Source organism: Saimiri boliviensis, chromosome 5 (assembly GCF_048565385.1).
Source record: "Saimiri boliviensis isolate mSaiBol1 chromosome 5, mSaiBol1.pri, whole genome shotgun sequence".
Lineage (NCBI taxonomy): Eukaryota > Metazoa > Chordata > Mammalia > Primates > Cebidae > Saimiri > Saimiri boliviensis.
Window position 1 is genome coordinate 147,977,766 of NC_133453.1, and position 24,771 is coordinate 148,002,536.

Genomic DNA, 24,771 nt, shown 5'->3' on the forward strand with positions numbered 1-24,771 from the left:
GTACATGTGCAGATCATGCAGGATTTTTGCATAGGTACATACATGGCAAGGTGGTTTGCTGTCTTCATGCCCCCATCACCTATATCTGGTATTTCTCCCTCATTATCCCTCCCTACCCAGTTGTCCCTCCCCTAGTCCCCCACTGCTCACGGCAGTGTGTGATGCTCCCCTCCCTGTGTCCACGTGTTCTAATTGTTCAACACCCGCCTATGAGTGATAACATACAGTGTTTGGTTGTCTGTTCTTGTGTCAGGTTTTAAAAGAAAAATGTACCTTTAAGCCTTTGAGAAACACCTGCGTTAATTAATCTTTTTCTTCTGCAGACACAATCATGAATTTTTTGGGACTGTACACTACGTTGACCCTTAACTTATTGATTTATATTGAACATTGCCAAGTCCAAAAGCCACAGATTACGTATCATTGTGGTACAGGTGAGTAGAATACATACCTAATAACAACAACATGAGGTCTTGTTGTTTACAGGTGTGTGGCAGTTCCCAGCCTCTCTCTTGATCCTGCTCTGACTGTGTGTTGTGCCTGTTCCTCCTTCACCTTCAATCGTGATTGTGTTTTGAAGCCTACCCAGCAGCTGAGGAGATACCAGCATCATGCTTCCTGTGCAGCCTACAGAATTATGAGCCAATTACACCTCTTTCCTTTATAAATTGCATGATCCCAAGCATTTTTTATAGCAATGTGAGAATAAACAAACACAACCAGAAAAGAAGGAACATATAAATATATAATTGTTCTGGATGGAAGAATTATATGTGCAGTGTGGCTGATTGTATTGCTCATACGTCTAAGATTAGGGTATACATTTCTGAGATACAGATGTTTCTGTCTTGAGGGAATTTCACTCAAGTTAAAACCTTGAAACAACTCTTTGCCATCTCTATCTTCCTTCTCAATGGACATTTTGAACCATAGTCTACTACACAGTTACCTTTCCACATATGTTGTATTTTGTTATCTGGAGTTTACTCATGCCCCCTCATTTTCTTTCTTTGCTTTAGAAAGCCTGGGGAACTTTGTGCTCCAGCAGCAACAGGGAGCAGATCAGGAGCCTGCATAGGCATCCCTGTGTGCCTCTTGCACAAGTACAGACTGCCCAGTGACTGTGGTCACTTCCTCCAGACTGTCCCAACAAACATGGGAACACAGCAGGCACTGCTGAGTTCAGAGCCTCTTTTTTGGGTCTGCCTGGCTAGCAGCTACCAATCTTCCCTCTGGGGCCCATTGGAGAATCCAGTTCTTTTTTGTTTTTTTTTTTTTCAGACGGAGTTTTGCTCTTGTTACCCAGGCTGGAGTGCAATGGCGTGATCTCGGCTCACCGCAACCTCCGCCTCCTGGGTTCAGGCAATTCTCCTGCCTCAGCCTCCTGAGTAGCTGGGATTACAGGCACACGCCACCATGCCCAGCTAATTTTTTGTATTTTAAGTAGAGACGGGGTTTCACCATGTTGACCAGGATGGTCTAGATCTCTCGACCGCGTGATCCGCCCGCCTCGGCCTCCCAAAGTGCTGGGATTACAAGCTTGAGCCACCGTGCCCGGCCGAATCCAGTTCTTTTATACAAAGATCGAGTTAGTTCAGCAGTCATTCTGCTTGCTGACCAATGACACAATGACTACAAACCTTGCTTGTTATAATTTCTTGTTTTTTGTTTTGACATGCAAAGGCTTTTAACATTTATGTATAGATTTATTTTTTTGGCATCATCTACAACCAAACATGTTTTTGTGTTATGTATTTTGTATTGTGCCTTTCATCCTACTTTTAACAATGCATTTTTTTTTTTTGCATTTTAGGTTTTGGGGTACATGTGACGAACATGCAAGATTGTTGCATAGGTACACACATGGCAGTGTGCTTTGCTGCCTTCCGTCCCCTCACCTGTATCTGTCATTTCTCCCCATGCTATCTCTTCCCACCTCCCCACCCCCCCGCCCCTCCCCCATTTCCCCCCAACGGACCCCAGTGTGTAGTGCTCCCCTCCCTGTGTCCATGTGTTCTCATTGTTCAACACCCGCCTATGAGCGAGAATATACGGTGTTTGATTTTCTGCTCTTGTGTCAGTTTGCTGAGAATGATGGTTTCCAGGTTCATCCATGTCCCTACAAAGGACGTGAACTCATCGTTTTTGATGGCTGCATAATATTCCATGGTGTATATGTACCACATTTTCCCTATCCAGTCTATCATCGTTGGGCATTTGGGTTGGTTCCAGGTCTTTGCTATTGTAAACAGTGCTGCAATGAACATTCGTGTGCACGTGTCCTTGTAGTAGAATGATTTATAATCCTTTGGATATATACCCAGTAATGGGATTGCTGGGTCAAATGGGATTTCTGTTTTTAGGTCCTTGAGGAATCGCCACACTGTCTTCCACAATGGTTGAATTAATTTACATTCCCACCAACAGTGTAAAAGTGTTCCTATTTCTCCACATCCTCTCCAGCATCTGTTGTTTCCCGATTTTTTAATGATCGCCACTCTAACTGGTGTGAGATGGTATCTCAGTGTGGTTTTGACTTGCATTTCTCTGATGACCAGTGATGATGAGCATTTTTCATATGTTTGTTGGCCTCCTGTATGTCTTCTTTTGTAAAGTATCTGTTCTTGCCTACATGAGGAGGCAAGAACAGGAAGGAAGGGCCAACGATGGAGGGACTGTCCAAGGAAGGGAGGACTGCTCCCTGTGGACTGCTGTTATTTAGCAATTCTCAACTGGAGGTAGAAGAGCTGCTTCTTGGGGGAAGAATGGAATACCTCCGTTTCTTTTTAGAAATGTTTCGCCGTCCATGAAGTACGCTTCTTAGGAAGACTGAATGAATGATGATGGTCCCTGCCCACTGGGAGATCCTTGGGTATTAGCAGGAGGATTGGGTCTCAGGAGGAGGGAGGATTGAGAGGGACAGAGAGGATCCCCAGGCCAGATGACTGGCCTGCTCAGGGACCTCATGCTCTTCTGAGCCGCCATTGCGCAGACCTCCCACCTCACCCTAAGTACAGGTTTCTGTCCCTTCAGTCATTTTGCAGGTATAGGTGGTCAGAATATTCACTGTGGCTCACTTACGCTCAAGTTTTCATATGTGCCTCACCCAAATATGGAAGGCAGAAAGCAGCCCCACAACACGTGCTGATGAGGGGTTTTCAGAACTGCTCAGAGAGCTAGTCTGAAGCCAGATTCACAGGGAAGGCCAATAAGAGGCCTGAGGTTCTGGCACGAGGAGGTGAGTGGTGGGCGGTGGGCTGCCTTTACAGACGTTTCTTGGTAGACATGAGCATGTTTACCTATTTCTGTCTGGATGTCCTCCTCCATGTTCTTTGATGTTCTCATACAAACCTAATGATTTTCTAAGACCGTGACAGATATTTTAACATCATTCTTTCTGTCACATTTGCCTCTTTCCATCCTGTATCTACAATTAACTAAATTTTGTATTGTCAGATTATTGATAAAACATTTGCATAGTTGTTTTCATTCACATATAATAATTGTGAATATTTATGGGTTACAATGTATTCAGATTTTATCTGCCCTTTATGTATCCATCGCTGTAATGTCACACAGAATAATTACACCACCCCTTAGAAAACCCCTGTAATTCATATTCACCCTTCCTCTCTGCCAAGCCCCTTGTAACCACCAATCTTTTTACTACCTTTGTACATTTGTGTTTTCCGGAGTGTTCTGTAAATGGAATTACAGAGTATTTTGCCGTTTCCAACTTGCTTTTTTCACTTAACAATACACATTTTATATGGGCGAAATATAACTCCATCATTGTTTAAATATTCATTACCCTAATAACAAAGGACTTGAGCTAATCTTCATGTGTTTCTTGGATATAATTATAGCATTTTTGGAGAAATGTACATTTCAGTAATTAGCCATTTTTAATTTAGATATTTGACATTATTGAGTTAAAACCTATTTTTATATATACTGAATAATAGACCCTTATGTGGCGAGGAAAGATTTTCTCCTGTTCATTGCTTTGTCTTTTTACTTTTTGATGATATACTTTGAATCACAGAAGATTTTAATTCTGATGAAGACCAATTTATCTATTTTTTATTCTTTCACTTATACATTATGTGTCACACGTTAGAAAACATTGTTTAATAATCTAATGTCATGAAAATAGGTTTCTGTGTTATCTTCTATGGTTTGGGCCCATCTAGAACTTACATTAAGATATATAATTAATTTGGGTCAATCATGTATATGGTATGAGAGAGGAGTCCAACTTGCATATAGATATTTACTTGTCCCAGCAACATTTGTTAAAAAATACTTATTTTTGTCTCGCTCTGTAGCCAGGTTGAAGTGCATTGGTGCAATCTCAGCTCACTGTGCCTTTGTCTCCTGGGTTCAAGTGATTCTTGTGCCTCAGTCTCCCAAGTAGTTGTGATTACAGGCATGCTCCACCACACTCAGCTAGTTTTGGTAGAGATGGGGTTTCACCATATTGGCCAGGATGACCTCAGTCTCCTCACTTCATGATCCACCTGCCCACCTCAGCCTCCCAAAGTCCTGGGATTATGGGTGTGAACCACCGTGTCCAGCCACCTGGCTCATTTTTTAAAAACTTTTTGGTTTTTGAGACAGTTTCACTCTGTCACCCAGGCTGGAGTGCAGTGGTGTGACCTCCGCTCACTGCAACCTCCACCTGCTGGGTTCAAGCGATTCTCATGCCTCAGCCTCCCAAGTAGCTGGGATTACAGGCATGCACCACCACATCCAGCTAATTTTGTATTTTTAGTAGGGTGGTGTTTCACCATGTTGGTTGGGCTGGTATCAAACTCCTGACCTCAAGTTATCTGGCCTGCTGAGCCTCCCAAAGTGTTGTGATTACAGGCGTAAGCCACTGCACCCCCCAAAAACTTTTCTGTAGAAAAGGATCTCGCTGTATTGCACAGGCTGGTCTCAAACTCTTAACCTCAAGCAATCCTCTCGCCTCAGCCTCCTAAGTACCTGTGATTAAAAAGCACAAACCACTGCACCCAGATAGTACCACTAACATTTTATTACTGTTGCCTTGTAATTATTTTACAATCATAAAGTGTGCATTTACTATGCAGACTTTGTTGTTCTTTGTCAAGATTAATGTTTTTTCTGGATCTATTTCCTTTACATATCAATTTTAGAATCAACATGAAAATTAGGGCAAAAACTTCATCTAGAATTTTGACGGGGACTGCATTAAGTCTGTAGATCCATTTGGAAAATAGTGCCATCTTGGCAATATTAAGCCTTTCAGTCAGTGAATATAAAATGTCTTTTCATTTATTTAGAATTTAATTATGTTTGTTCAATGAGTTTTATAGTTTTCAATGTACATATCTAACAATTGCTAATGTGTATAAATAAAATTGATTTCTCTATACTGACCATGTTTACTGCAATCTTGATGAACTCATTTTTTATTTCTAACTATATTTTGTTGGAACTCTTAGAATTATCCATACCCAAGACCATGTAATTTGCATAGTTGAATTTCTTTCTAGTTTACATTCTTCAAATTTATTTTTGTAGCCTATTTTTCCTAATTACACCCTCTAGTAAAATGTTAAAAATAAAAGTGGCAGGCCGGGCACGGTGGCTCAAGCCTGTAATCCCAGCACTTTGGGAGGCCGAGGCGGGTGGATCACGAGGTCGAGAGATCCAGACCATCCTGGTCAACATGGTGAAACCCTGCCTCTACTAAAAGTACAAAAAAAATTAGCTGGGCATGGTGGTGCATGCCTGTAATCCCAGCTACTCAGGAGGCTGAGGCAGGAGAATTGCCTGAACCCAGGAGGCGGAGCTTGCGGTGAGCCGAAATCACGCCATTGCACTCCAGCCTGGTTAACAAGAGCGAAAACTCTGTCTCAAAAAAAATAAAAATAAAAATAAATAAATAAATAAATAAAAGTGGCAAGAGTGGACAACTTTCAAGTAAGTTATGATATGTAAATTATTTGATAGTCTTTAAGGTGAAGAAAGTTACTGTCTACATCTAACTTGCTATATATTTTTATGATAAGTTGATTTTGTGTTACGCAAGTGTTTATTCTTCATTTTTGAGATGATCATGTGGATTTTGTCCTTTATTTTATTAATATAGTGCATGAATACTAATTTCTTTTGTATATTCAACCAAATTTGTGTTACTGATGTAAATACCCTTGGTCATACTATATAATTCTTTTTACATGTTACTGATTTGTTTTGCTCATGTTTTTTAAAGATTTAATATCTATATTCGTAATACACATCAATTTATAATCTGTTCTTCAAATATCCTTATTTAATTTCTATTTGAGATCAGGGTAAATTTGTCTCATACACTGGGAAGTGCTGTCTTCTCCACTTTGTGTCATTTTTAATTTTTTTGAACTATTGGTAATACATTGGTATTAATTTTTTAAAAGGTTTGATTGTATGCACCAGTGAATCCTAGCAACAAACACATGAACTTGGAAGGGGATCCTTTTCCAACTGAACCTTCACTTGAGAGCCCAGCCCTGGCCATCATCTAATATGGATTCCCAGCCCAGAGAAACTGTGAGTAATGTGTGTGGTTTTGAGGCACTAAGTATGTGGTAATGCAGAAACTAGTAAGTAGTACACCAGATAGTAAATGTAATGTGGCATCCTGGATTGGATCCTAGAACCAAAGGAGGACATTACTGCAAAGCCTAGTAAAATGTGTTAGAAATCTGTACTTTAGTTAAAATTTTTGCACCGCATATAACTTCTTTGTTTTCCTAATGATGGTATGGTTCTATTAGATGTTAACATTCCAGATATCTGAAAGAGGTATAAAACTCTCTCTACTATCTATGAATATTTCTGTATATCTAAAGTTGTTTCAAATAGTAAAATGTGTAGACGTTATTTTGGCACAAGAAAAAACAAAGCATAGGCAATAACCTCATGTACAGGAAATGAATGGATGTGTAAGGAAGAAAGAGCATCCCATCATTGTTAACACTGGTGCACCTGCTTCAGGAAGACAACACTGAGCTCCAGGGTCTCTAGTCATCTTTTATCATTGCCATCAGGCTGCACACTCCCCACTAAACAATTTCAGTGTTAGTAACCACATCTTGAAAGATAGGTGCTCTGGACTCCTATTCCAGAAAGCCACAGTTTCAGACTCTATTTTGAAGTGAATCTGTAGGATCGACTAAAAACTTACTGAAAACCATGACTGCAGGATATCAGAATCCAATAGTAAGAAATGTCTATTCAGTGTTTCAACTTCCTCCTGGTTTAGTCTTGGTAGAGTACCAATGTCCAGGAATTTAGCCATTTCTTCCTGGTTTACTGATTTATGTTCATAGAGCTGTTTGTAGTAATGTCTGATGATAGTTTGTATTTCTGTGGAATCAGTGATGATATCCCCTTTACCTAAAGTAAAATTTTAAAAAGTCAGTGACAGGAAATATAAACTGTATTTCTGCATTCAGGATTTTGTTTTCTATATGCAACTACTTCTTGTTTTACATGCTCAAAAGGCAGATATACCTTCAAGTCTTTGAGAAAACTGTGAAAATTATTATTTTCGCTCTACAGAGTAAATCATGAATTACTTGGAACCCTGTAGCCTGTTGACATTGATATCATAGGATTATATTGTCCCTTGCCAAACCCAAAAGCTGCAAAGTCAATATCATCATGGTCGCAGGTGAACTGGCTACAAAAAAAAAAAAATTTCAAAATATGTTAATTCAGGCCAGTCCCTGCTTACAAAGACACAAGGTTTTTGGCAGGTGAAATAATATGTTGATATGGTTAGGCTTTGTGTCCTTACCCAAGTCTCACCTTGAATGGTAATCCTCAGGTGTTTAGGTAGAGACCCAGTGGGAAGTGATTGGATTATGGGGACGGTTCCTCCATGCTATTCTCATGATAGTGAATTCTCAAGAGATCTGATGGTTTTATAAATGGTAGTTTTCCCTTTGCTGACACACTCTTGGTTGTGGGCTCTCTCACTCCCTCCCCTCCCCGCCTCCACCCACTCTATCTCTCTCTCTCTGTCTCCTTCCCTCCTTCCCTCACTCACTCATCTGCTGCCACGTAAGATGGGCCTGTTTTCCCTTCCACCATGATTGCACGTTTCTAAAGGCCTTCCAAGCCGTGTGGAACTGTGAATCCGTTAAATCTCTTTTAGGAAAAAAAAATTTGCCCTTGTATTTTACCTATGTTTCATCTCATGAAATCATAAGAATTATATCAGACAAATACACATGTGTCGAAATTGAAAAGAGTTGAGCTCTTTTTGAAAAGTTCTGTTTATATGTATATGGGAGAATTAGGATCATTTGATAAGGATATTCTAGATGTGAGCAACCCTCAAAGCATGAAGAATGCTATTTTATGGGTACTTTTCTTCGAAATTGGTATATGGACATTTATTTTCTCAGGTATTATAGCAGTCAGTCTTTGAGTTTAACAGTCTACACAGGTAATTTCAGTGACCAGTTTTTGTAAAAAGAAGTACTTCTTTACTTTATTACAGTGTGTCATCATTTGACTTAATTTCACTTCATATAAAGAACAGCCCTATATTTCACACAAACTAGATAGTGGCATTTATGTAGTGAAGAAGAGAGGAGAAATGTTTCTCAAATGGCGGCTAGTGGAGGGATAGCAGTGGGTGGGGAGATTGGGGAAGGATAGCATTAGGAGAAATACCTAATGTAGGTGATGGGGGAGTGGAGGCAGCAAACCACCATTGCACGTGTATACTATGTAACAATTCTGCAAGATCTACACATCTACCCCAGAACTTAAAGGAAAATAAAAAATAAAAAAACAAGAATTTCTAGGGAAACAAATCGAGGTAAAAAGTTTCACTGGTTTCTTGTTTTGGTGATAATTTTGTTCTGCTCTTTTACATAGAAAGGTTTACTGGTTTTGTTTCTTTTTTGTTTTTTCTTTTTGAGACAGGGTCTCATTCTGTTACCCAGGCTGAGTTCAGTGGCATGACCACAGTTCACTGCAGTCTCAACCTCCCAGTACTCAAGCAGTCCTGCTGCCTCAGGCTTCTGAGTAGCTCGGACTACAGCTGCACACTATGACACCTAACTAATTTTTGTTGTTTTGTAGAGATGGGGTCTTACCTTGTTTCCCATACTGGTCTTGAACTCCTGGATGCAAGTGGTACTCCCCAAAAGTCCTGGGGTTATAGATGTGACCACCATACCTTGCTTCTACTTTAGTTATTTCATAATGTAATGAGTTTATCAGCCACAACTAACAGGATAACATAGAAAAGGCAGGTTAGTGTTCACATGCAGTAGGTCATCTACTTAAACACATCATTTTCTTCATTTCTAAAAGCAGGCCATCCCTTCATCCTCAAGCTTGGTGGAAGATCACTCTCATGAACATCGTGTTGTTTTCCATTCAAAATAAGATGAAAGGGTCAAGGCCAAGTTCATTCAAGTTACTTGGTTGTGCCTTTGCCTTTTGTTTATGTGCTGTTCCTGTAGTTCTGTTCACCAGGTTTTTATGGAGTAGTGACATCACAGCTCTGTCCGTGTGGATGCTGGCTTTCTCCCACCATTTTTTTTTTTTTTTTGAGATGGCATGTCACTCTGTTGGCCAGTCTGGAGTGCAGTGGCTATCTTGGCTCACTGCAACCCCTGTCTCCTGGGCTCAAGCAATTCTCCTGCCCCAGCCTCCCAAGCAGCTGGGATTACAGGCATGTGCCACCATGCCCGGCTAGTTTTTGTACTTTTAGTATAGGCAGTGTTTCACCACATTGGCCAGGCTGGTCTCAAATTCCTGACCTCAGGTAATCCACCCATCTTGGCCTCCCAAAGTGCTGGACTCTCTCCCATCTTTACCATTAGATGTGGAAAATGGCTTGACAAAATTCAGCCTCTTTATTCTCCAGAGTCGTAAGTTTCCTCTTCCCAACTCAGTGTGTTTTCCAAAATTTATGCTACAGCACAGCGTGGAAACTCCTAAAGCAGTATTCTAACTTAATAGTAGGGCTCAGACCATTTTCCATATTTCTCACTGCCCTTCAGTGATAGAGGTGCAGTGTCTGAAATTCATTTTCAGATGTAATTCATCCAGCATTTTTTGCTAATTTTACATGTGGCAAGCCATGTCTAATCTCTGTTAGTTGTTTCACTTTTCCTGGAATTACTCCTACATTATTCTTCCCCATTTAAGTGGTTCTACTTCCCCACGTAAAGGTGAGTGATGACAAATGTGAGTCCAGCACAGTGAGGAAGACAGACAGGGGACCTGGCATTTGTAACATTAAAGAGAAGTTAAGAATTGGTGAAATGTAGTCATTAATAAAGATTTGGAAATATTTATCAAAGGACCCATATTAATAGAGCTAACTCCTGGTGAACAAGATTTTTCTTGGTCTAAGAGGGCACAAGTGTGGAAAGGACAGAAGAGGAGCAAGCTGATGAGGTAGAAGCAGCCTGGTCCATGAAGGGCTCTGCAGTGGATTGAGGTTGGGGAGGCTGAGGGGAGCCTAAGAGCATAAGGGGGAATTAGGATTCAGATTCTGTCCTGAGAACAGAAGGGAGAAAAATAACAACCACCACCACCACAACAACAAAAAAACCAGCTTTATCTTCAAGTTCAAATCCTTTTCATGGAAAGAGAGTTGAAATGTATTGGGAAGTAGACAAGAATATAGGCAAGGAATTAGAGAGATTTTTAAATTTATTTCTGGAATTCAATATAAAGCAGAATTTTTGTGTTGCTCTATTTTATGTGTGGGGCTCATAGGAGAACAACATAGACTAAGTTTCCCTCTTCTCTAGTATTTCGGTTCAGTGGGCATTGAGAAAACTTAACAGAAACTAAACTGTAGGTGAAAGGGCTGACCCTAGGAGCCCAAAGGACAAGTTTCAGGCCTGGGATGGGGTGGGCAAGGCAGGTCTCCAGGGGGAGGAACCTTGGAGGTGATTTTGGAGAGTGAGGAGTAGTGAGTCCAGAAGACAGGGGAGGGAAAGGGAAGAGGAAAGTGTGTCCGTGGCAAAGGCCAGGCCATAAGAAAAGGACAGTGAATTGGAAGGACTGCTGGGACGAGTAATACGTGACGAGGCAGGAGCAGGAAGGGCAGACCATGGAAGAGTGGAGTAATGATCCAGGAGAGACCTTTCTCCTTGGGCATACACATGTTCACATGCCTGTGTCTGCATTTCCTCATGATAGTTTTGTGTCTCTCAGATTGTGACATGTTACATAAATTCATTCTTTGTATCATATGTCCCCTTTTAAATTATATTTATACTGATTGTTTCCTGCGGAAGCTGTTTACTGGTAGATTATTTGTACCTAAACGATTTGCTCTCTTAGTAAACAAATGAAATTACCCATGTACATTTGACTTTGGAAACTAATATAGGTACACATGCTTCCTTTGGTTTTTGTAATCATATTATATTTATTGTACCCACTCACTTATAGGTCATATAGATCTTCATATTTAAAGCAGATTTCATATAGACAACATATATTTGGGTCTTTGATTCACTCAGTCTTTTCACTAGTGCATTTAGAACATTGACATTCAAAGTCATTATTGATGTAATTGGATTAAAAATCTACCAAGTTTTTCACTATCTTCTAGTTGTTTATTTTCCTGATTCCTATTTTTTTTGTATTTCACTCATTTTCTACCTTTTGTTGTTTTAGATGAGCCTTTTATATGAATTTATCTTCTCTCCTTTCTTAGCATCTCAGCCATACATTTTTAGAAACATTTTTAGTGGTTAACCTAAACAAAAGAATTTTATTTTTCATATTCTTAATTGATCTAACAAAACACAGTCTGTTAAAAACAATAGTGGTACCAATGTATCCAAATATGCTTAAGTATGTGTCATAAATTAATAAATAATATGTATATATATATGTATATATATATATATACACAGAGAGAGAGAGAGAGAAAGTGAGAGAGAGAGAGAGTGAGAGAGACAGAGACACATGTGTGTATTCTACCATGTAAGTGAAATGAATGACTGCAATGCTACAAGGGATAACAGAAATTAATTAGGATTTTTCTGACATTATATGATGTTCACACTACCTGGTAAGTGATAGACTGTTATTTGAAAGGGGGCTTGCATTATTTTGAAGTGTAAATTGCAATCTCTAGAGCAGGCTGTTGGTCCAAAAGCCTCAGTTCCTTGCTGTTGAGCAGAGGCTGCATTCAGTTCCTTCCCATATTGGCTTCTGCCTCATGGCAGAATGAGACATCAAAGCCATCAAGGCAGGGAGCTTTCTAGCAGAAAGAAATCACACTTTGATGTGACATCACCCATGTGATATCTCATCTCCTTGTATTATTCTGCTGTATCAAAGCGAATCACATTTTGTGCCGAAACTCACAAGGAGATGATTACAATACCAGGATCGTGTTAGTCAACAGGTGGGGATCATTGGGTACTGTCTTAGGGTATCTGCGCTATCAGGTCCTGTCTGATGTGCACAGTTTCCCAGTATTCAGTTATTTTTCATAAAAGAACTGGTCAGATATTTTGTAGGATGCATAACAATGGGGATTCATCTGATGGCTTCTCATTATTTGAAGAGAACTATAGATCAATTGGAACACCTTTATTTAAATTGGAAGACAATAAAAGCGGCACAATATATTATTTAGAAATACAAACTTAGCCATAAAAATAATATAGAAAAAAGTGAGGAATGACAGAAAGGAAATTGAAAATAATTGTAACCTTCATGGGGGTAAAAAAGACTGTGGAATTGGGGCGGTGAACACTTGAGGTATCAAGAATATTGATAATATTCTGTTGATCAAGCTTGTCAGAGAATTTTTAAAAAGAGAGAAAACCTTTCTGTTTTGCATTAGCTCTGGATTTAAAGAACAGTTGCATAGTCAATCCAGAGAGTTAATATATAGCTAACAGAGAGTTTCTATTATTGTTAACCTCTTAATTAGCAGGGGGCATTTTTCATAATTAACACACCAGTAATACGCATTCTCATTCAGCGATATGCACATATTTACCAGATTTATTTTTTCTTTTTTTTTTCTTTAACGTCCATTTTCTGTTCCAGGAACTCTTCCATAATGACATACTAATTTTTTTTCTTTTCTTTCTTTGTTTTTTTTGTTTTTTTTTTTTTTTTTTGAGATGGAGTCTCTGCCTGTCACCAGGCTGGAGTGTGATCTCAGCTCACGGGAACCTTTCCCACCGAGTTCAAGTGATTCTCCTGCGTCAGCCTCCTGAGTAGCTGGGATTACAAGTGCCCACCACCTTGCCGGGCTAATTCTTCTTTGTTGGTTCGTTTGTTTGTTTTTGAGACTGAGTTTTGCTCTGTCACCAGGCTGAAGTGCAGTGGCGCAATCGGCTCACTGTAACCTCCACCTCCTGGGTTCAAGCAGTTCTTCCATCTCAGCCTCCTGGGTAGGTGCAACTGCAGGCATATGCCACCATGCCTGCCTTATTTTTGTATTTTTAGTAGAGACGGGGTTTCACCATGTTGGCCAGGATGGTCTCGATCTCTTGACCTCGTGATCCGCATGTCTCAGCCTCCGAAAGTGCTGGGATTACAGGTGTAAGCCACCACTCCCGGGCCTTGTTTGTTTTTTTTTTTTAAAAGTAGGGACGACGTTTCACTGTGTTGGCCAGACGGGTTGAGAACTCCTGACCTCAGATAATCCACCCACCTTGGCCTCCCAAAGTGTGGGGATTACAGGTGTGAACCACAGCTCCCAGGTAGCCAAGAAATTTTTTTTTTTTTTTGAGACAGAGGTTTGCTCTTGTTACCCAGGCTGCAGTGCAATGGCGCGATCTCGGCTCACCGCAACCTCCGCCTCCTGGGTTCAGGCAATTCTCCTGCCTCAGCCTCCTGAGTAGCTGGGATTACAGGCATGCGCCACCATGCCCAGCTAATTTTTTGTATTTTTAGTAGAGACGGGGTTTCACCATGTTGACCAGGATGGCCTCGATCTCTTGACCTCGTGATCCACCCACCTCGGCCTCCCAAAGTGCTGTGATTACAGGCGTGAGCCACCACGCCCGGCCAAGAAATATTAATAGAAGGTCCTGGGTTTGATTCAGTCTGTCTCTGGAGTCCTTGCTCACCAGATATTAGAATGTGTTTTTTCTCCTTCATGGAAGATGCATTCTAAGTCTAGTTTCAGAAGTAATACCCTGCCCCATATTGTGAAAGTATTGTCTTAAATTAGATTCTAAATATTATATTGAATTACTTTTATATTTCTATCTGTGATACACGTGGAATTGATATTTTGAGTAATAGTAATGTGAGCTGAAAAAACAGATTTTTATTCAGCAGCAATGTATATTCAATTTCTTAGAATATTTACAGAAAAATCCATCCTTTCCCCATTGATCGTTCTTATAAATTATTTACTTACATATGCGTTCATTTGTTTTGAGCTCTCTTTTCTTCCTTCATTCATTTCTCTTTGTACAAACACCACACTGTCTTAGTAAGAGACTTCATTGAACCCAAGAAGTTTTATTCTAGTGCCTTTTCTCTGAACCACTTGGCTATCCTGTAATAATTCATGAGAGAAGTTAAAAATCTTTATGCTTTCTACCTACAACAGTTATGCCCAGCTTACCTTTTTGTTTTGTTTTGCACAGGTTGGAGTGCAGTGGCACGATCGTGGCTCAATGCAGCCTTGACTTCGTGGGCTCAAGTGATTGTCCCATCTCAGCCTTCCAGGTAGCTCAGACTACAGGTGTGTTGCACCACACCCAGCTAATTTAAAAAAAAAAAATATTGTACAGATGAGGTCTCACTGTGTTGGCCAGGCTGATCTTGAGCTCCTGGGCTTAAGTGCTTCTCCTATCTTGGCTTCCCAAAGTGCTAAGAATTATAGGTATGAGCCACCATGCCCAGCTCCCAGCTTAACTTTGAATAAACAGGTATATTTAGAACATTAGAAGATTGGTATTGCACTGCTGTCTCCATTGTTTTGTGAGTCTTAAGTCAGTATTCACATCATCACTTGTGGCATCATTTTTTAGTACATTCTTAGTATTATTTGGTATGTCCTTTTTCTTCTCTTGCTTTCTGGAGCCTTAGGGACTTTATTTTTCACTGTTTTCACTGTCCGCAGCTTATGGAGATGGGAACCTTCACGAACATCCCTGGGTGTATTCTGCACAAGCTCAGGTGATGCAGTGACATGGCCTTCCTTCTCCAGACAAGGTATGTCAAGAACTGGGGAGCACTTGGGTATCATTGATAGTCTTCCTTGCTTCAAAATCTGTTGTCTCTGACGTTAATATTGCTATTCCTGCATTCTTACAAATAGTGGTAGCATTATATATTTTGTTTTATGCATTTACTTTTGACACTTTAAATGTTTAATTTTTGTGGTACATAGTGTATATATTTATTGGTTACATGAGATATTTTGATACAGGTATGCAATATATTAATCATGTCAGGGTAAATAGGGAATCTATTAATTTATATGTGTGTTTTATTTAAAGTGCATTTCTGTTTTTTGCAACGGAGTTTCTCGATTCTTCCCCAGGCTGGAGTGGAATGGCACAATCTCAGCTCACTACAACCTCTGCCTCCCAAGTTCAAGTAATTCTCCTGTTTCAGGTTCCTGTGTAGCTGAGATTATAGATGTGCGCCACCACATCTGGCTAATTTTGTATTTTTGGTAGAGATGGTGTTACACCGTGTTGGTCAGGATAGTCTCGAACTCATGACCTCAAGTGATTCACCCACCTCGGCCTCCCAAAGTGCTGGGATTACAGTGTGAGCCACTCTACCTGGCTGCATTTTTCTATACATCTAAAATTATTTCAAAATAAAAACATGTTTTAAAAGTACTTGTTTGTGCCAAAAAACAGACAGGTACAATGCAAAACAAACAACAAAAACTAAAACCTTTGACAGAGGATTAACAGAGATGTCGGGAGAAAATGGCAAAGCAGTTTGTCTGACATCCACCGTTCCAAACCCAGATGCACCTACTTCAAGAAGACTCCCACAGTCACTAGGGACTCCCCTCAATTTTCTCCCTTCCTGTAAAACTCCCCATTACACAGTCACCGTTTTGTGTGTCACTAACTACTTCTTTAAAGATGGTGGCCTGTGCCTCCCACGCCTCATAGAGCCCCATTTTCAGACATTGGCAGTGTGTCTGTTGGATCCACTGAAGACTTTTTGAAAGACATGGCTTTCAAACTTGAGAGGCTGTCACAATATTGAGATGTATAAGGGACTGGGAATGTATATCACAATTCTGCATTCAAGGTGTCTTCTTGGTACAGGGATTCCTTTTTTATTATTATTGTAATTTAGGTTCTGGGGTACATGTGCAGATCATGAAGGATTATTGCTTAGGTACATACATGGCAAGGTGGTTTGCTGTCTTCATGCCCCCATCACCTGTATCTGGTATTTCTCCCTCATTATCCCTCCCTACCCAGTTGTCCCTCCCCTAGTCCCTTACTGCTCACGGCAGTGTGTGATGCTCCCCTCCCTGTGTCCACGTGTTCTAATTGTTCAACACCCGCCTATGAGTGATAACATACGGTGTTTGGTTGTCTGTTCTTGTGTCAGGTTTTAAAAGAAAAATGTACCTTTAAGCCTTTGAGAAACACCTGCGTTAATTAATCTTTTTCTTCTGCAGACACAATCATGAATTTTTTGGGACCGTACACTATGTTGACACTTACCTTACGGATTTATATTGAACATTGCCAAGTCCAAAAGCCACAGATTACGTATCATTGTGGTACAGGTGAGTAGAATACATACCTAATAACAACAACATGAGGTCTTGTTGTTTAAAGGTGTGTGGCAGTTCCCAGCCTCTCTCTTGCTCCTGCTCTGACTGTGTGTTGTGCCTGTTCCTCCTTCACCTTCAATCGTGATTGTGTTTTAAAGCCTACCCAGCAGCTGAGAAGATACCAGCATCATGCTTCCTGTGCATCCTACAGAATTATGAGCCAATTACACCTCTTTCCTTTATAAATTGCATGATCCCAAGCATGTTTTATAGCAATGTGAGAATAAACAAACACAAACGGAAAAGAAGGAAAATATAAATATATAATTGTTCTGGATGGAAGAATTATATGTGCAGTGTGAATTTCACTTTTATTGGGAAAGACAGATGTTACACATTCTCTATTTTATCATTTTCCAGAAAAGTTCTCTAAAATAGCTCTAGTTGAAAAGAAGAGAACAGAGATTTTTCTGGGAACCACAAGGCAAAATATGCTGAAAATATGATGAAAAAGAGATGTGAGTATTACTACTATATAATTTAGTTTGTTCTGGTTTGGAAATGTTAAAAATTATTAATTTTTATAGACACAACATTGAGAGACCATTTTTCTGGATAGGCATTTTGTTAATATGTATGTTTGTTTTTCTCTTACCCCAAAGTTAGAAACATTGGCTGGACTTTCTGATTCATTCCAAGAAGTTCTTCTAAAAGTATTCATGACATATCTCTGTACAGATGGCTTGTACTATAGGTATGTATTATTTTCCTATTCTGTCATAACTGAATATTAAAAGCATCTTTAGTTTTCAATTTTCAAACACCACTCAGAAGATGTGTACATATATGTTAGGCAGCACATAATTTTATAGAGGATAAAATATATTAGAATATATAGTAAAAATGGTGTGGTAGAAAGGGAGTTGAAACATGTTTATTTTATCCGCTATAAATATTTTTTAAAAGCTTTTTGTGCATATGACTTTTAGATGATCAGAACCTTTTGTATGACTCTTAAACCACTATATGCATGGGGGTCACAGGAGTACAGCACAGACAAGTCTTCATATTTTCTGATGCTTTGGTTCAAAGGAGATTCAGAAAAGGTAACCAGAATTAAACTGTAGGTAGAAGAGCTGCCCTTGGGAACTCAGGGGACAGGCATCGGGCCTAGAATGGCATGGACGAGGGAGGCCTCCAGGAGGAGGAACGTGTGAGGAGATGCTGGAGAGTGAGAAGCAGTGAGTCCAGGAAGCAGGGGAGGGAAAGAGAAGAGGAAACAGTGTGTCCGTGGCACAGGCCAGGGCATGAGAAGAGTGGTGGATTGGAAGGACCACTGGGATGAAAACTACATGAGGAGGCAAGAACAGGAAGGAAGGGCCAGCGATGGAGGGACTGTCCAAGGAAGGGAGGACTGCTCCCTGTGGACTGCTGTTATTTAGCAATTCTCAACTGGAGGTAGAAGAGCTGCTTCTTGGGGGAAGAATGGAATACCTCCGTTTCTTTTTAGAAATGTTTCGCAGTCCATGAAGTACGCTTCTTAGGAAGACTGAATGAATGATGATGGCCCCTGCCCACTGGGAGAGCCTTGGGTATTAGCAGGAGGATTGGGTCTCAGGAGGAGGGAGGATTGAGAGGGACAGAGAGGATCCCCAGGCCAGATGACTGGCCTGCTCAGGGACCTCATGCTCTTCTGTGCCACCATTGCGCAGACCTCCCACCTCACCCCAAGTACAGGTTTCTGTCCCTTCAGTCATTTTGCAGGTATAGGTGGTCAGAATATTCAGTGTGGCTCACTTACGCTCAAGTTTTCATATGTGCCTCACCCAAATATGGGAGGCAGAAAGCAGCCCCACAGCACGTGCTGATGAGGGGTTCTCAGAGCTGCTCAGAGAGCTAGTCTGAGGCCAGATGCACAGGGAAGGCCAATAAGAGGCCTGAGGTTCTGGCACGAGGAGGTGAGTGGTGGGCGGTGGGCTGCCTTTACAGACGTTTCTTGGTAGACATGAGCATGTTTACCTATTTCTGTCTGGATGTCCTCCTCCATGTTCTTTGATGTTCTCATACAAACCTAATGATTTTCTAACACCATGACAGACATTTTAACGTCATTCTTTCTGTCACATTTGCCTCTTTCCATCCTGTATCTACAATTAACTAAATTTTGTATTGTCAGATTATTGATAAAACATTTGCATAGTTGTTTTAATTCACATATAATAATTGTGAATATTTATGGGTTACAATGTATTCAGATTTTATCTGCCCATTATGTATCCATCGCTGTAATGTCACACAGAATAATTACACCGCCCCATAGAAAACCCCTGTAATTCATATTCACCCTTCCTCTCTGCCAAGCCCCTTGTAACCACCAATCTTTTTACTACCTTTATACATTTGTGTTTTCCGGAGTGTTCTGTAAATGGAATTACAGAGTATTTTGCCGTTTCCAACTTGCTTTTTTCACTTAACAATACACATTTTATATGGGCGAAATATAACTCCGTCCTTTTTTAAATATTCCTGACCCTAATAACAAAGGTGTTGAGCTAATCTTCATGTGTTCCTTGGATATAATTATAGCATTTTTGGAGAAATGTACATTTAAGTAATTAGCCATTTTTAATTTAGATATTTGACATTATTGAGTTAAAACCTATTTTTATATATACTGAATAATAGATCCTTATGTGGTGAGGGAAGATTTTCTCCTGTTCATTGTTTGTCTTTTTACTTTTTGATGATATACTTGGAATCACAGAAGATTTTAATTCTGACGAAGACCAATTTATCTATTTTTTATTCTGTCACTTATACATTATGTGTCACACGTTAGAAAACATTGTTTAATAATCTAATGTCATGAAAATAGGTTTCTATGTTATCTTCTATTGTTTGGGCCCATCTAGAACTTATATTAAGATATATAATTAATTTGAGTCAATCATGTATATGGTATGAGAGAGGAGTCCAACTTGCATATAGATATTTACTTGTCCCAGCAATATTTGTTAAAAAATACTTATTTTTGTCTCATTGAAATGACTTGGCAAATTTGAAAATCAGTTGCTCATGAAGGTGTTAATTTTTGGACACTCAGTTTTATTGTATTGATGTATATGTCTGTCTTTATACTAGTGCCACAAACCTCATTTTTTTCTTTTCCTTTTTTCTTTTTGTTTTGCAAGAAGGTCTTACTCTATCACCCAGGCAAGAGTACAGTGGCATGATGATGCCTCACTGCAGCCTCCAACTCCTGGACTCAAGAGATCCTCCCACATCAGCTTCCTGAGTATGAGGAACTACAAGTGTGTGCCACCAAGCCTGGGTAATTTTTTCTTTTTTGAGACGGGGTCTCGCTCTGTAGCCAGGTTGAAGTGCATTGGTGCAATCTCAGCTCACTGTGCCTTTGTCGCCTGGGTTCAAGTGATTCTTGTGCCTCAGTCTCCCAAGTAGTTGGGATTACAGGCATGCTCCGCCACACTCAGCTAGTTTTGGTAGACATAGGGTTTCACCATATTGGCCAGGATGATCTCAGTCTCCTCACTTCATGATCCACCTGCCCACCTCAGCCTCCCAAAGTGCTGGGATGATGGGTGTGAACCACCGTGTCCAGCCACCTGGCTCATTTTTTAAAAACTTTTTGGTTTTTGAGACAGTTTCACTCTGTCACCCAGGCTGGAGTGCAGCGGTGTGACCTCTGCTCACTACAACCTCCACCTGCTGGGTTCAAGCGATTCTCATGCCTCAGCCTCCCAAGTAGCTGGGATGACAGGCATGCACCACCACATCCAGCTAATTTTTTTTTTTTTTTAGACGGAGTTTCGCTCTTGTTACCCTGGCAGGAGTAAAATGGCGCGATCTCGGCTCACGGCAACCTCCGCCTCCCAGGTTCAAGCAATTCTCCTGCCTCAGCCTCCTGAGTAGTTGGGATTACAGGCACGTACCACCATGCCCAGCTAGTATTTTTGTATATTTAGTAGAGACGGGGTTTCACCATATTGACCAGGATGGTCTCGATCTCTCGACCTCATGATCCACCCGCCTCGGCCTCCCAAAGTGCTGTGATTACAGGCTTGAGCCACCGCGCCCGGCCTAATTTTGTATTTTTAATAGAGATGGTGTTTCACCATGTTGGTTGGGCTGGTATCAAACTCCTGACCTCAAGTTATCTGGCCTCCTGAGCCTCCCAAAGTGTTGGGATTACAGGCGTAAGCCACTGCACCCGCCAAAAACTTTTCTGTAGAAAAGGATCTCGCTGTATTGCACAGGCTGGTCTCAAACTCTTAACCTCAAGCAATCCTCGCGCCTCCGCCTCCTAAGTATCTGTGATTAAAAGCACAAACCTCTGCACCCAGATAGTACCACTAACATGTTATTACTGTTGCCTTTTAATTATTTTACAATCATAAAGTGGTCATTTACTATGCAGACTTTGTTGTTCTTTGTCAAGATTAATGTATTTTTTCTGGATCTATTTCATTTACATATCAATTTTAGAATCAACATGCAAATTTAGGCAAAAAATTCATCTAGAATTTTGATGGGGACTGCATTAAGTCTGTAGATCCATTTTTAAAATAGTGCCATCTTGGCAATATTAAGCCTTTCAGTCAGTGAATATAAAATGTCTTTTCATTTATTTAGAATTTAATTATGTTTGTTCAATGAGTTTTATAGTTTTCAATGTACATATCTTACAATAGCTAATGTGTATAAATAAAATTGATTTCTCTATACTGACCATGTTTCTGCAACCTTGATGAACTCATTTTTTATTTCTAACTATATTTTGTTAGAACTCTTAGAATTAGCCATACCCAAGACCATGTAATTTGCATAGTTGACTTTCTTTGTAATTCAGATTCTTCAAATTTATTTTTCTAGCCTATTTTTCCTAATTACACCCTCTAGTAAAATGTTAAAAATAAAAGTGGCAGGCCGGGCACGGTGGCTCAAGCCTGTAATCCCAGCACTTTGGGAGGCCGAGGCGGGTGGATCACGAGGTCGAGAGATCGAGACCATCCTGGTCAACATGGTGAAACTCTGCCTCTACTAAAAGTACAAAAAAAAATTAGCTGGGCATGGTGGTGCATGCCTGTAATCCCAGCTACACAGGAGGCTGAGGCAGGAGAATTGCCTGAACCCAGAAGGCGGAGATTGCAGTGAGCCGAGATCACGCCATTGCTCTCCAGCCTGGGTAACAAGAGCGAAAACTCCGTCTCAAAACAAAATAATAATAAATATAAATAAATAAATAAATAAATAAATAAATAAAAGTGGCAAGAGTGGACAACTTTCAAGTAAGTTATGATATGTGAATTATGTGATTGTCTTTAAGGTGAAGAAAGTTACTGTCTACATCTAACTTGCTATATATTTTTATGATAAGTTGATTTTGCATTAAGCAAGTGTTTATTCTTCTTTTTTGAGACGATCATGTGGATTTCGTCCTTTATTTTATTAATATAGTGCATGAATACTAATTTCTTTTGTATGTTCAACCAAATTTGTGTTACTGATGTAAACATCCTTGGTCATACTGTATAATTCTTTTTACATGTTACTGATTTGTTTTCCTCATGTTTTTTAAAGATTTTAATATCTGTATTCATAATACACATCAATTTATAATATTCTGTTCTTCAAATATCCTTATTAAATTTCTATTTGAGGTCAGGGTAAATTTGTCTCATACACTGGGAAGTGCGGTCTTCTCCACTTTGTGTCATTATTAATTTTTTTGAACTGTTGGTAATAGATTGGTATTAATTTTTTAAAAGGTTTGATTGTATGCACCAGTGAATCCTAGCAACAAACACATGAACTTGGAAGGGGATCCTTTTCCAACTGAACCTTCACTTGAGAGCCCAGCCCTGGCCATCATCTAATATGGATTCCCAGCCCAGAGAAACTGTGAGTAATGTGTGTGGTTTTGAGGCACTAAGTATGTGGTAATGCAGAAACTAGTAAGTAGTACACCAGATAGTAAATGTAATGTGGCATCCTGGATTGGATCCTAGAACCAAAGGAGGACATTACTGCAAAGCCTAGTAAAATATGTTAGAAATCTGTACTTCAGTTAACATTTTTGCACCACATACAACTTCTTTGTTTTCCTAATGATACTATGGTTATATTAGATGTTAACAGTCCAGATATCTGAAAGAGGTAGAAAACTCTCTGTCCTATCTATGAATATTTCTGTATATCTAAAGTTGTTTCAAATAGTAAAATGTGTAGCTGTTATTTTGGCACAAAAAAAACAAAGCATAGGCAATAACCTCATGTACAGGAAATGAATGGATGTGTAAGGAGAAAAGAGCATCGCATCATTGTGAACACAGGCGCACCTGCTTCAGTAAGACAACACTGAGCTCCAGGGTCTCTACTCATTTTTTATCATTGCCATCAGGCTGCACACTCCCCACTAAACAATTTCAGTGTTAGTAACCACATCATGAAAGATAGGTGCTCTGGACTCCTATTCCAGAAAGCCACAGTTTCAGACTCTATTTTGAAGTGAATCTGTAGGATCGACTAAAAACTTACTGAAAACCATGACTGCAGGATATCAGAATCCAATAGTAAGAAATGTCTATTCAGTGTTTCAACTTCCTCCTGGTTTAGTCTTGGTAGAGTACCAATGTCCAGGAATTTAGCCATTTCTTCCTGGTTTACTGATTTATGTTCATAGAGCTGTTTGTAGTAATGTCTGATGATAGTTTGTATTTCTGTGGAATCAGTGATGATATCCCCTTTACCTAAAGTAAAATTTTAAAAAGTCAGTGACAGGAAATATAAACTGTATTTCTGCATTCAGGATGTTGTTTTCTATATGCAACTACTTCTTGTTTTACATGCTCAAAAGGCAGATATACCTTCAAGTCTTTGAGAAAACTGTCAAAATTATTATTTTTGCTCTACAGAGTACATCATGAATTACTTGGAACCCTGTAGCCTGTTGACATTGATATCATAGGATTATATTGTCCCTTGCCAAACCCGAAAGCTGCAAAGTCAATATCATCATGGTCACAGGTGAACTTGCTACAAAAAAAAAAAGGTTCAAAATATGCTAATTGAGGCCAGTCCCTGCTTACAAAGTCACAAGGTTTTTGGCAGGTGAAATAATATGTTGATATGGTTAAGCTTTGTGTCCTTACCCAAGTCTCACCTTGAATGGTAATCCTCAGGTGTTTAGGTGGAGACCCAGTGGGAAGTGATTGGATTATGGGGACAGTTCCTCCATGCTGTTCTCATGATAGTGAATTCTCAAGAGATCTGATGGTTTTATAAATGGTAGTTTTCCCTTTGCTGACACACTCTCGGTTGTGGGCTCTCTCACTCCCTCCCCTTCCCACCTCCACCCAGTCTGTCTCTCTCTCTCTGTCTCCTTCCCTCCTTCCCTCACTCACTCATCTGCTGCCATGTAAGATGGGCCTGTTTCCCCTTCCACCATGATTGCAAGTTTCTGGAGGCCTTCCCAGCCGTGTGGAACTGTGAGTCCGTTAAATCTCTTTTAAGTTGCCTAGTCTCAGATACGTCTTTATAGCAGTTTGAAAACAGACTAATACGTATATGTTGTATACAGGTGGTGAAAACTAGATAGAAAAAACAAAAAGATAAGCCATAGAAAACATATGTTAAGCCCTCCATGCCATGATCTAAGAGATGGACATGGGCTGAATGAGGATTGTGCATATGTGTTGGCTAAAGAAAGAATCCCACTGCAGGGAGGACTGTCCCCAACCTGCCGCCAACAGGTGGCACTTCACAGACCACAGCAATCTGATGGACAGCACCAGGGTAGTGTCCAGGAAACATACTTTAAAAGCCCACAAAGTCATGTGAATGCATCCTGCAATCCATAGAGCTCCACAAAATCAGCATGATTCCTTTTAAAGTCTGCAATCATATGGTATTTTCTCCACATGGAACCAAAAGCTTCCGTGAGAAAACTAGTTTACATTTAGAGTCTGGAGTGAGACATACAGCTGACCTGGGCCATGCTTCTCATGTCTGAGATC

At 40.0% G+C, this 24,771-nt stretch overlaps 1 long non-coding RNA gene across 50 annotated transcripts in view; it reads left to right on the forward strand.

Moving 5' to 3' along the window:
* LOC141584675 (uncharacterized) overlaps positions 1–24,771 on the forward strand; it is a 287,268-nt gene that overhangs the window by 180,605 nt on the left and 81,892 nt on the right. For 45 of the 50 annotated variants that reach the window (XR_012517873.1, XR_012517882.1, XR_012517868.1 and 42 more), the window contains 10 exons: positions 324–434; positions 6,426–6,558; positions 13,143–13,415; positions 14,625–14,706; positions 15,104–15,195; positions 16,640–16,750; positions 17,159–17,256; positions 17,401–17,492; positions 19,930–20,069; positions 22,525–22,657. This is a non-coding gene — a long non-coding RNA (uncharacterized LOC141584675). The remainder of the gene's footprint in view (positions 1–323; positions 435–6,425; positions 6,559–13,142; positions 13,416–14,624; positions 14,707–15,103; positions 15,196–16,639; positions 16,751–17,158; positions 17,257–17,400; positions 17,493–19,929; positions 20,070–22,524; positions 22,658–24,771) is intronic. The other 5 variants (XR_012517906.1, XR_012517871.1, XR_012517907.1 and 2 more) reach the window with 5 other exon arrangements.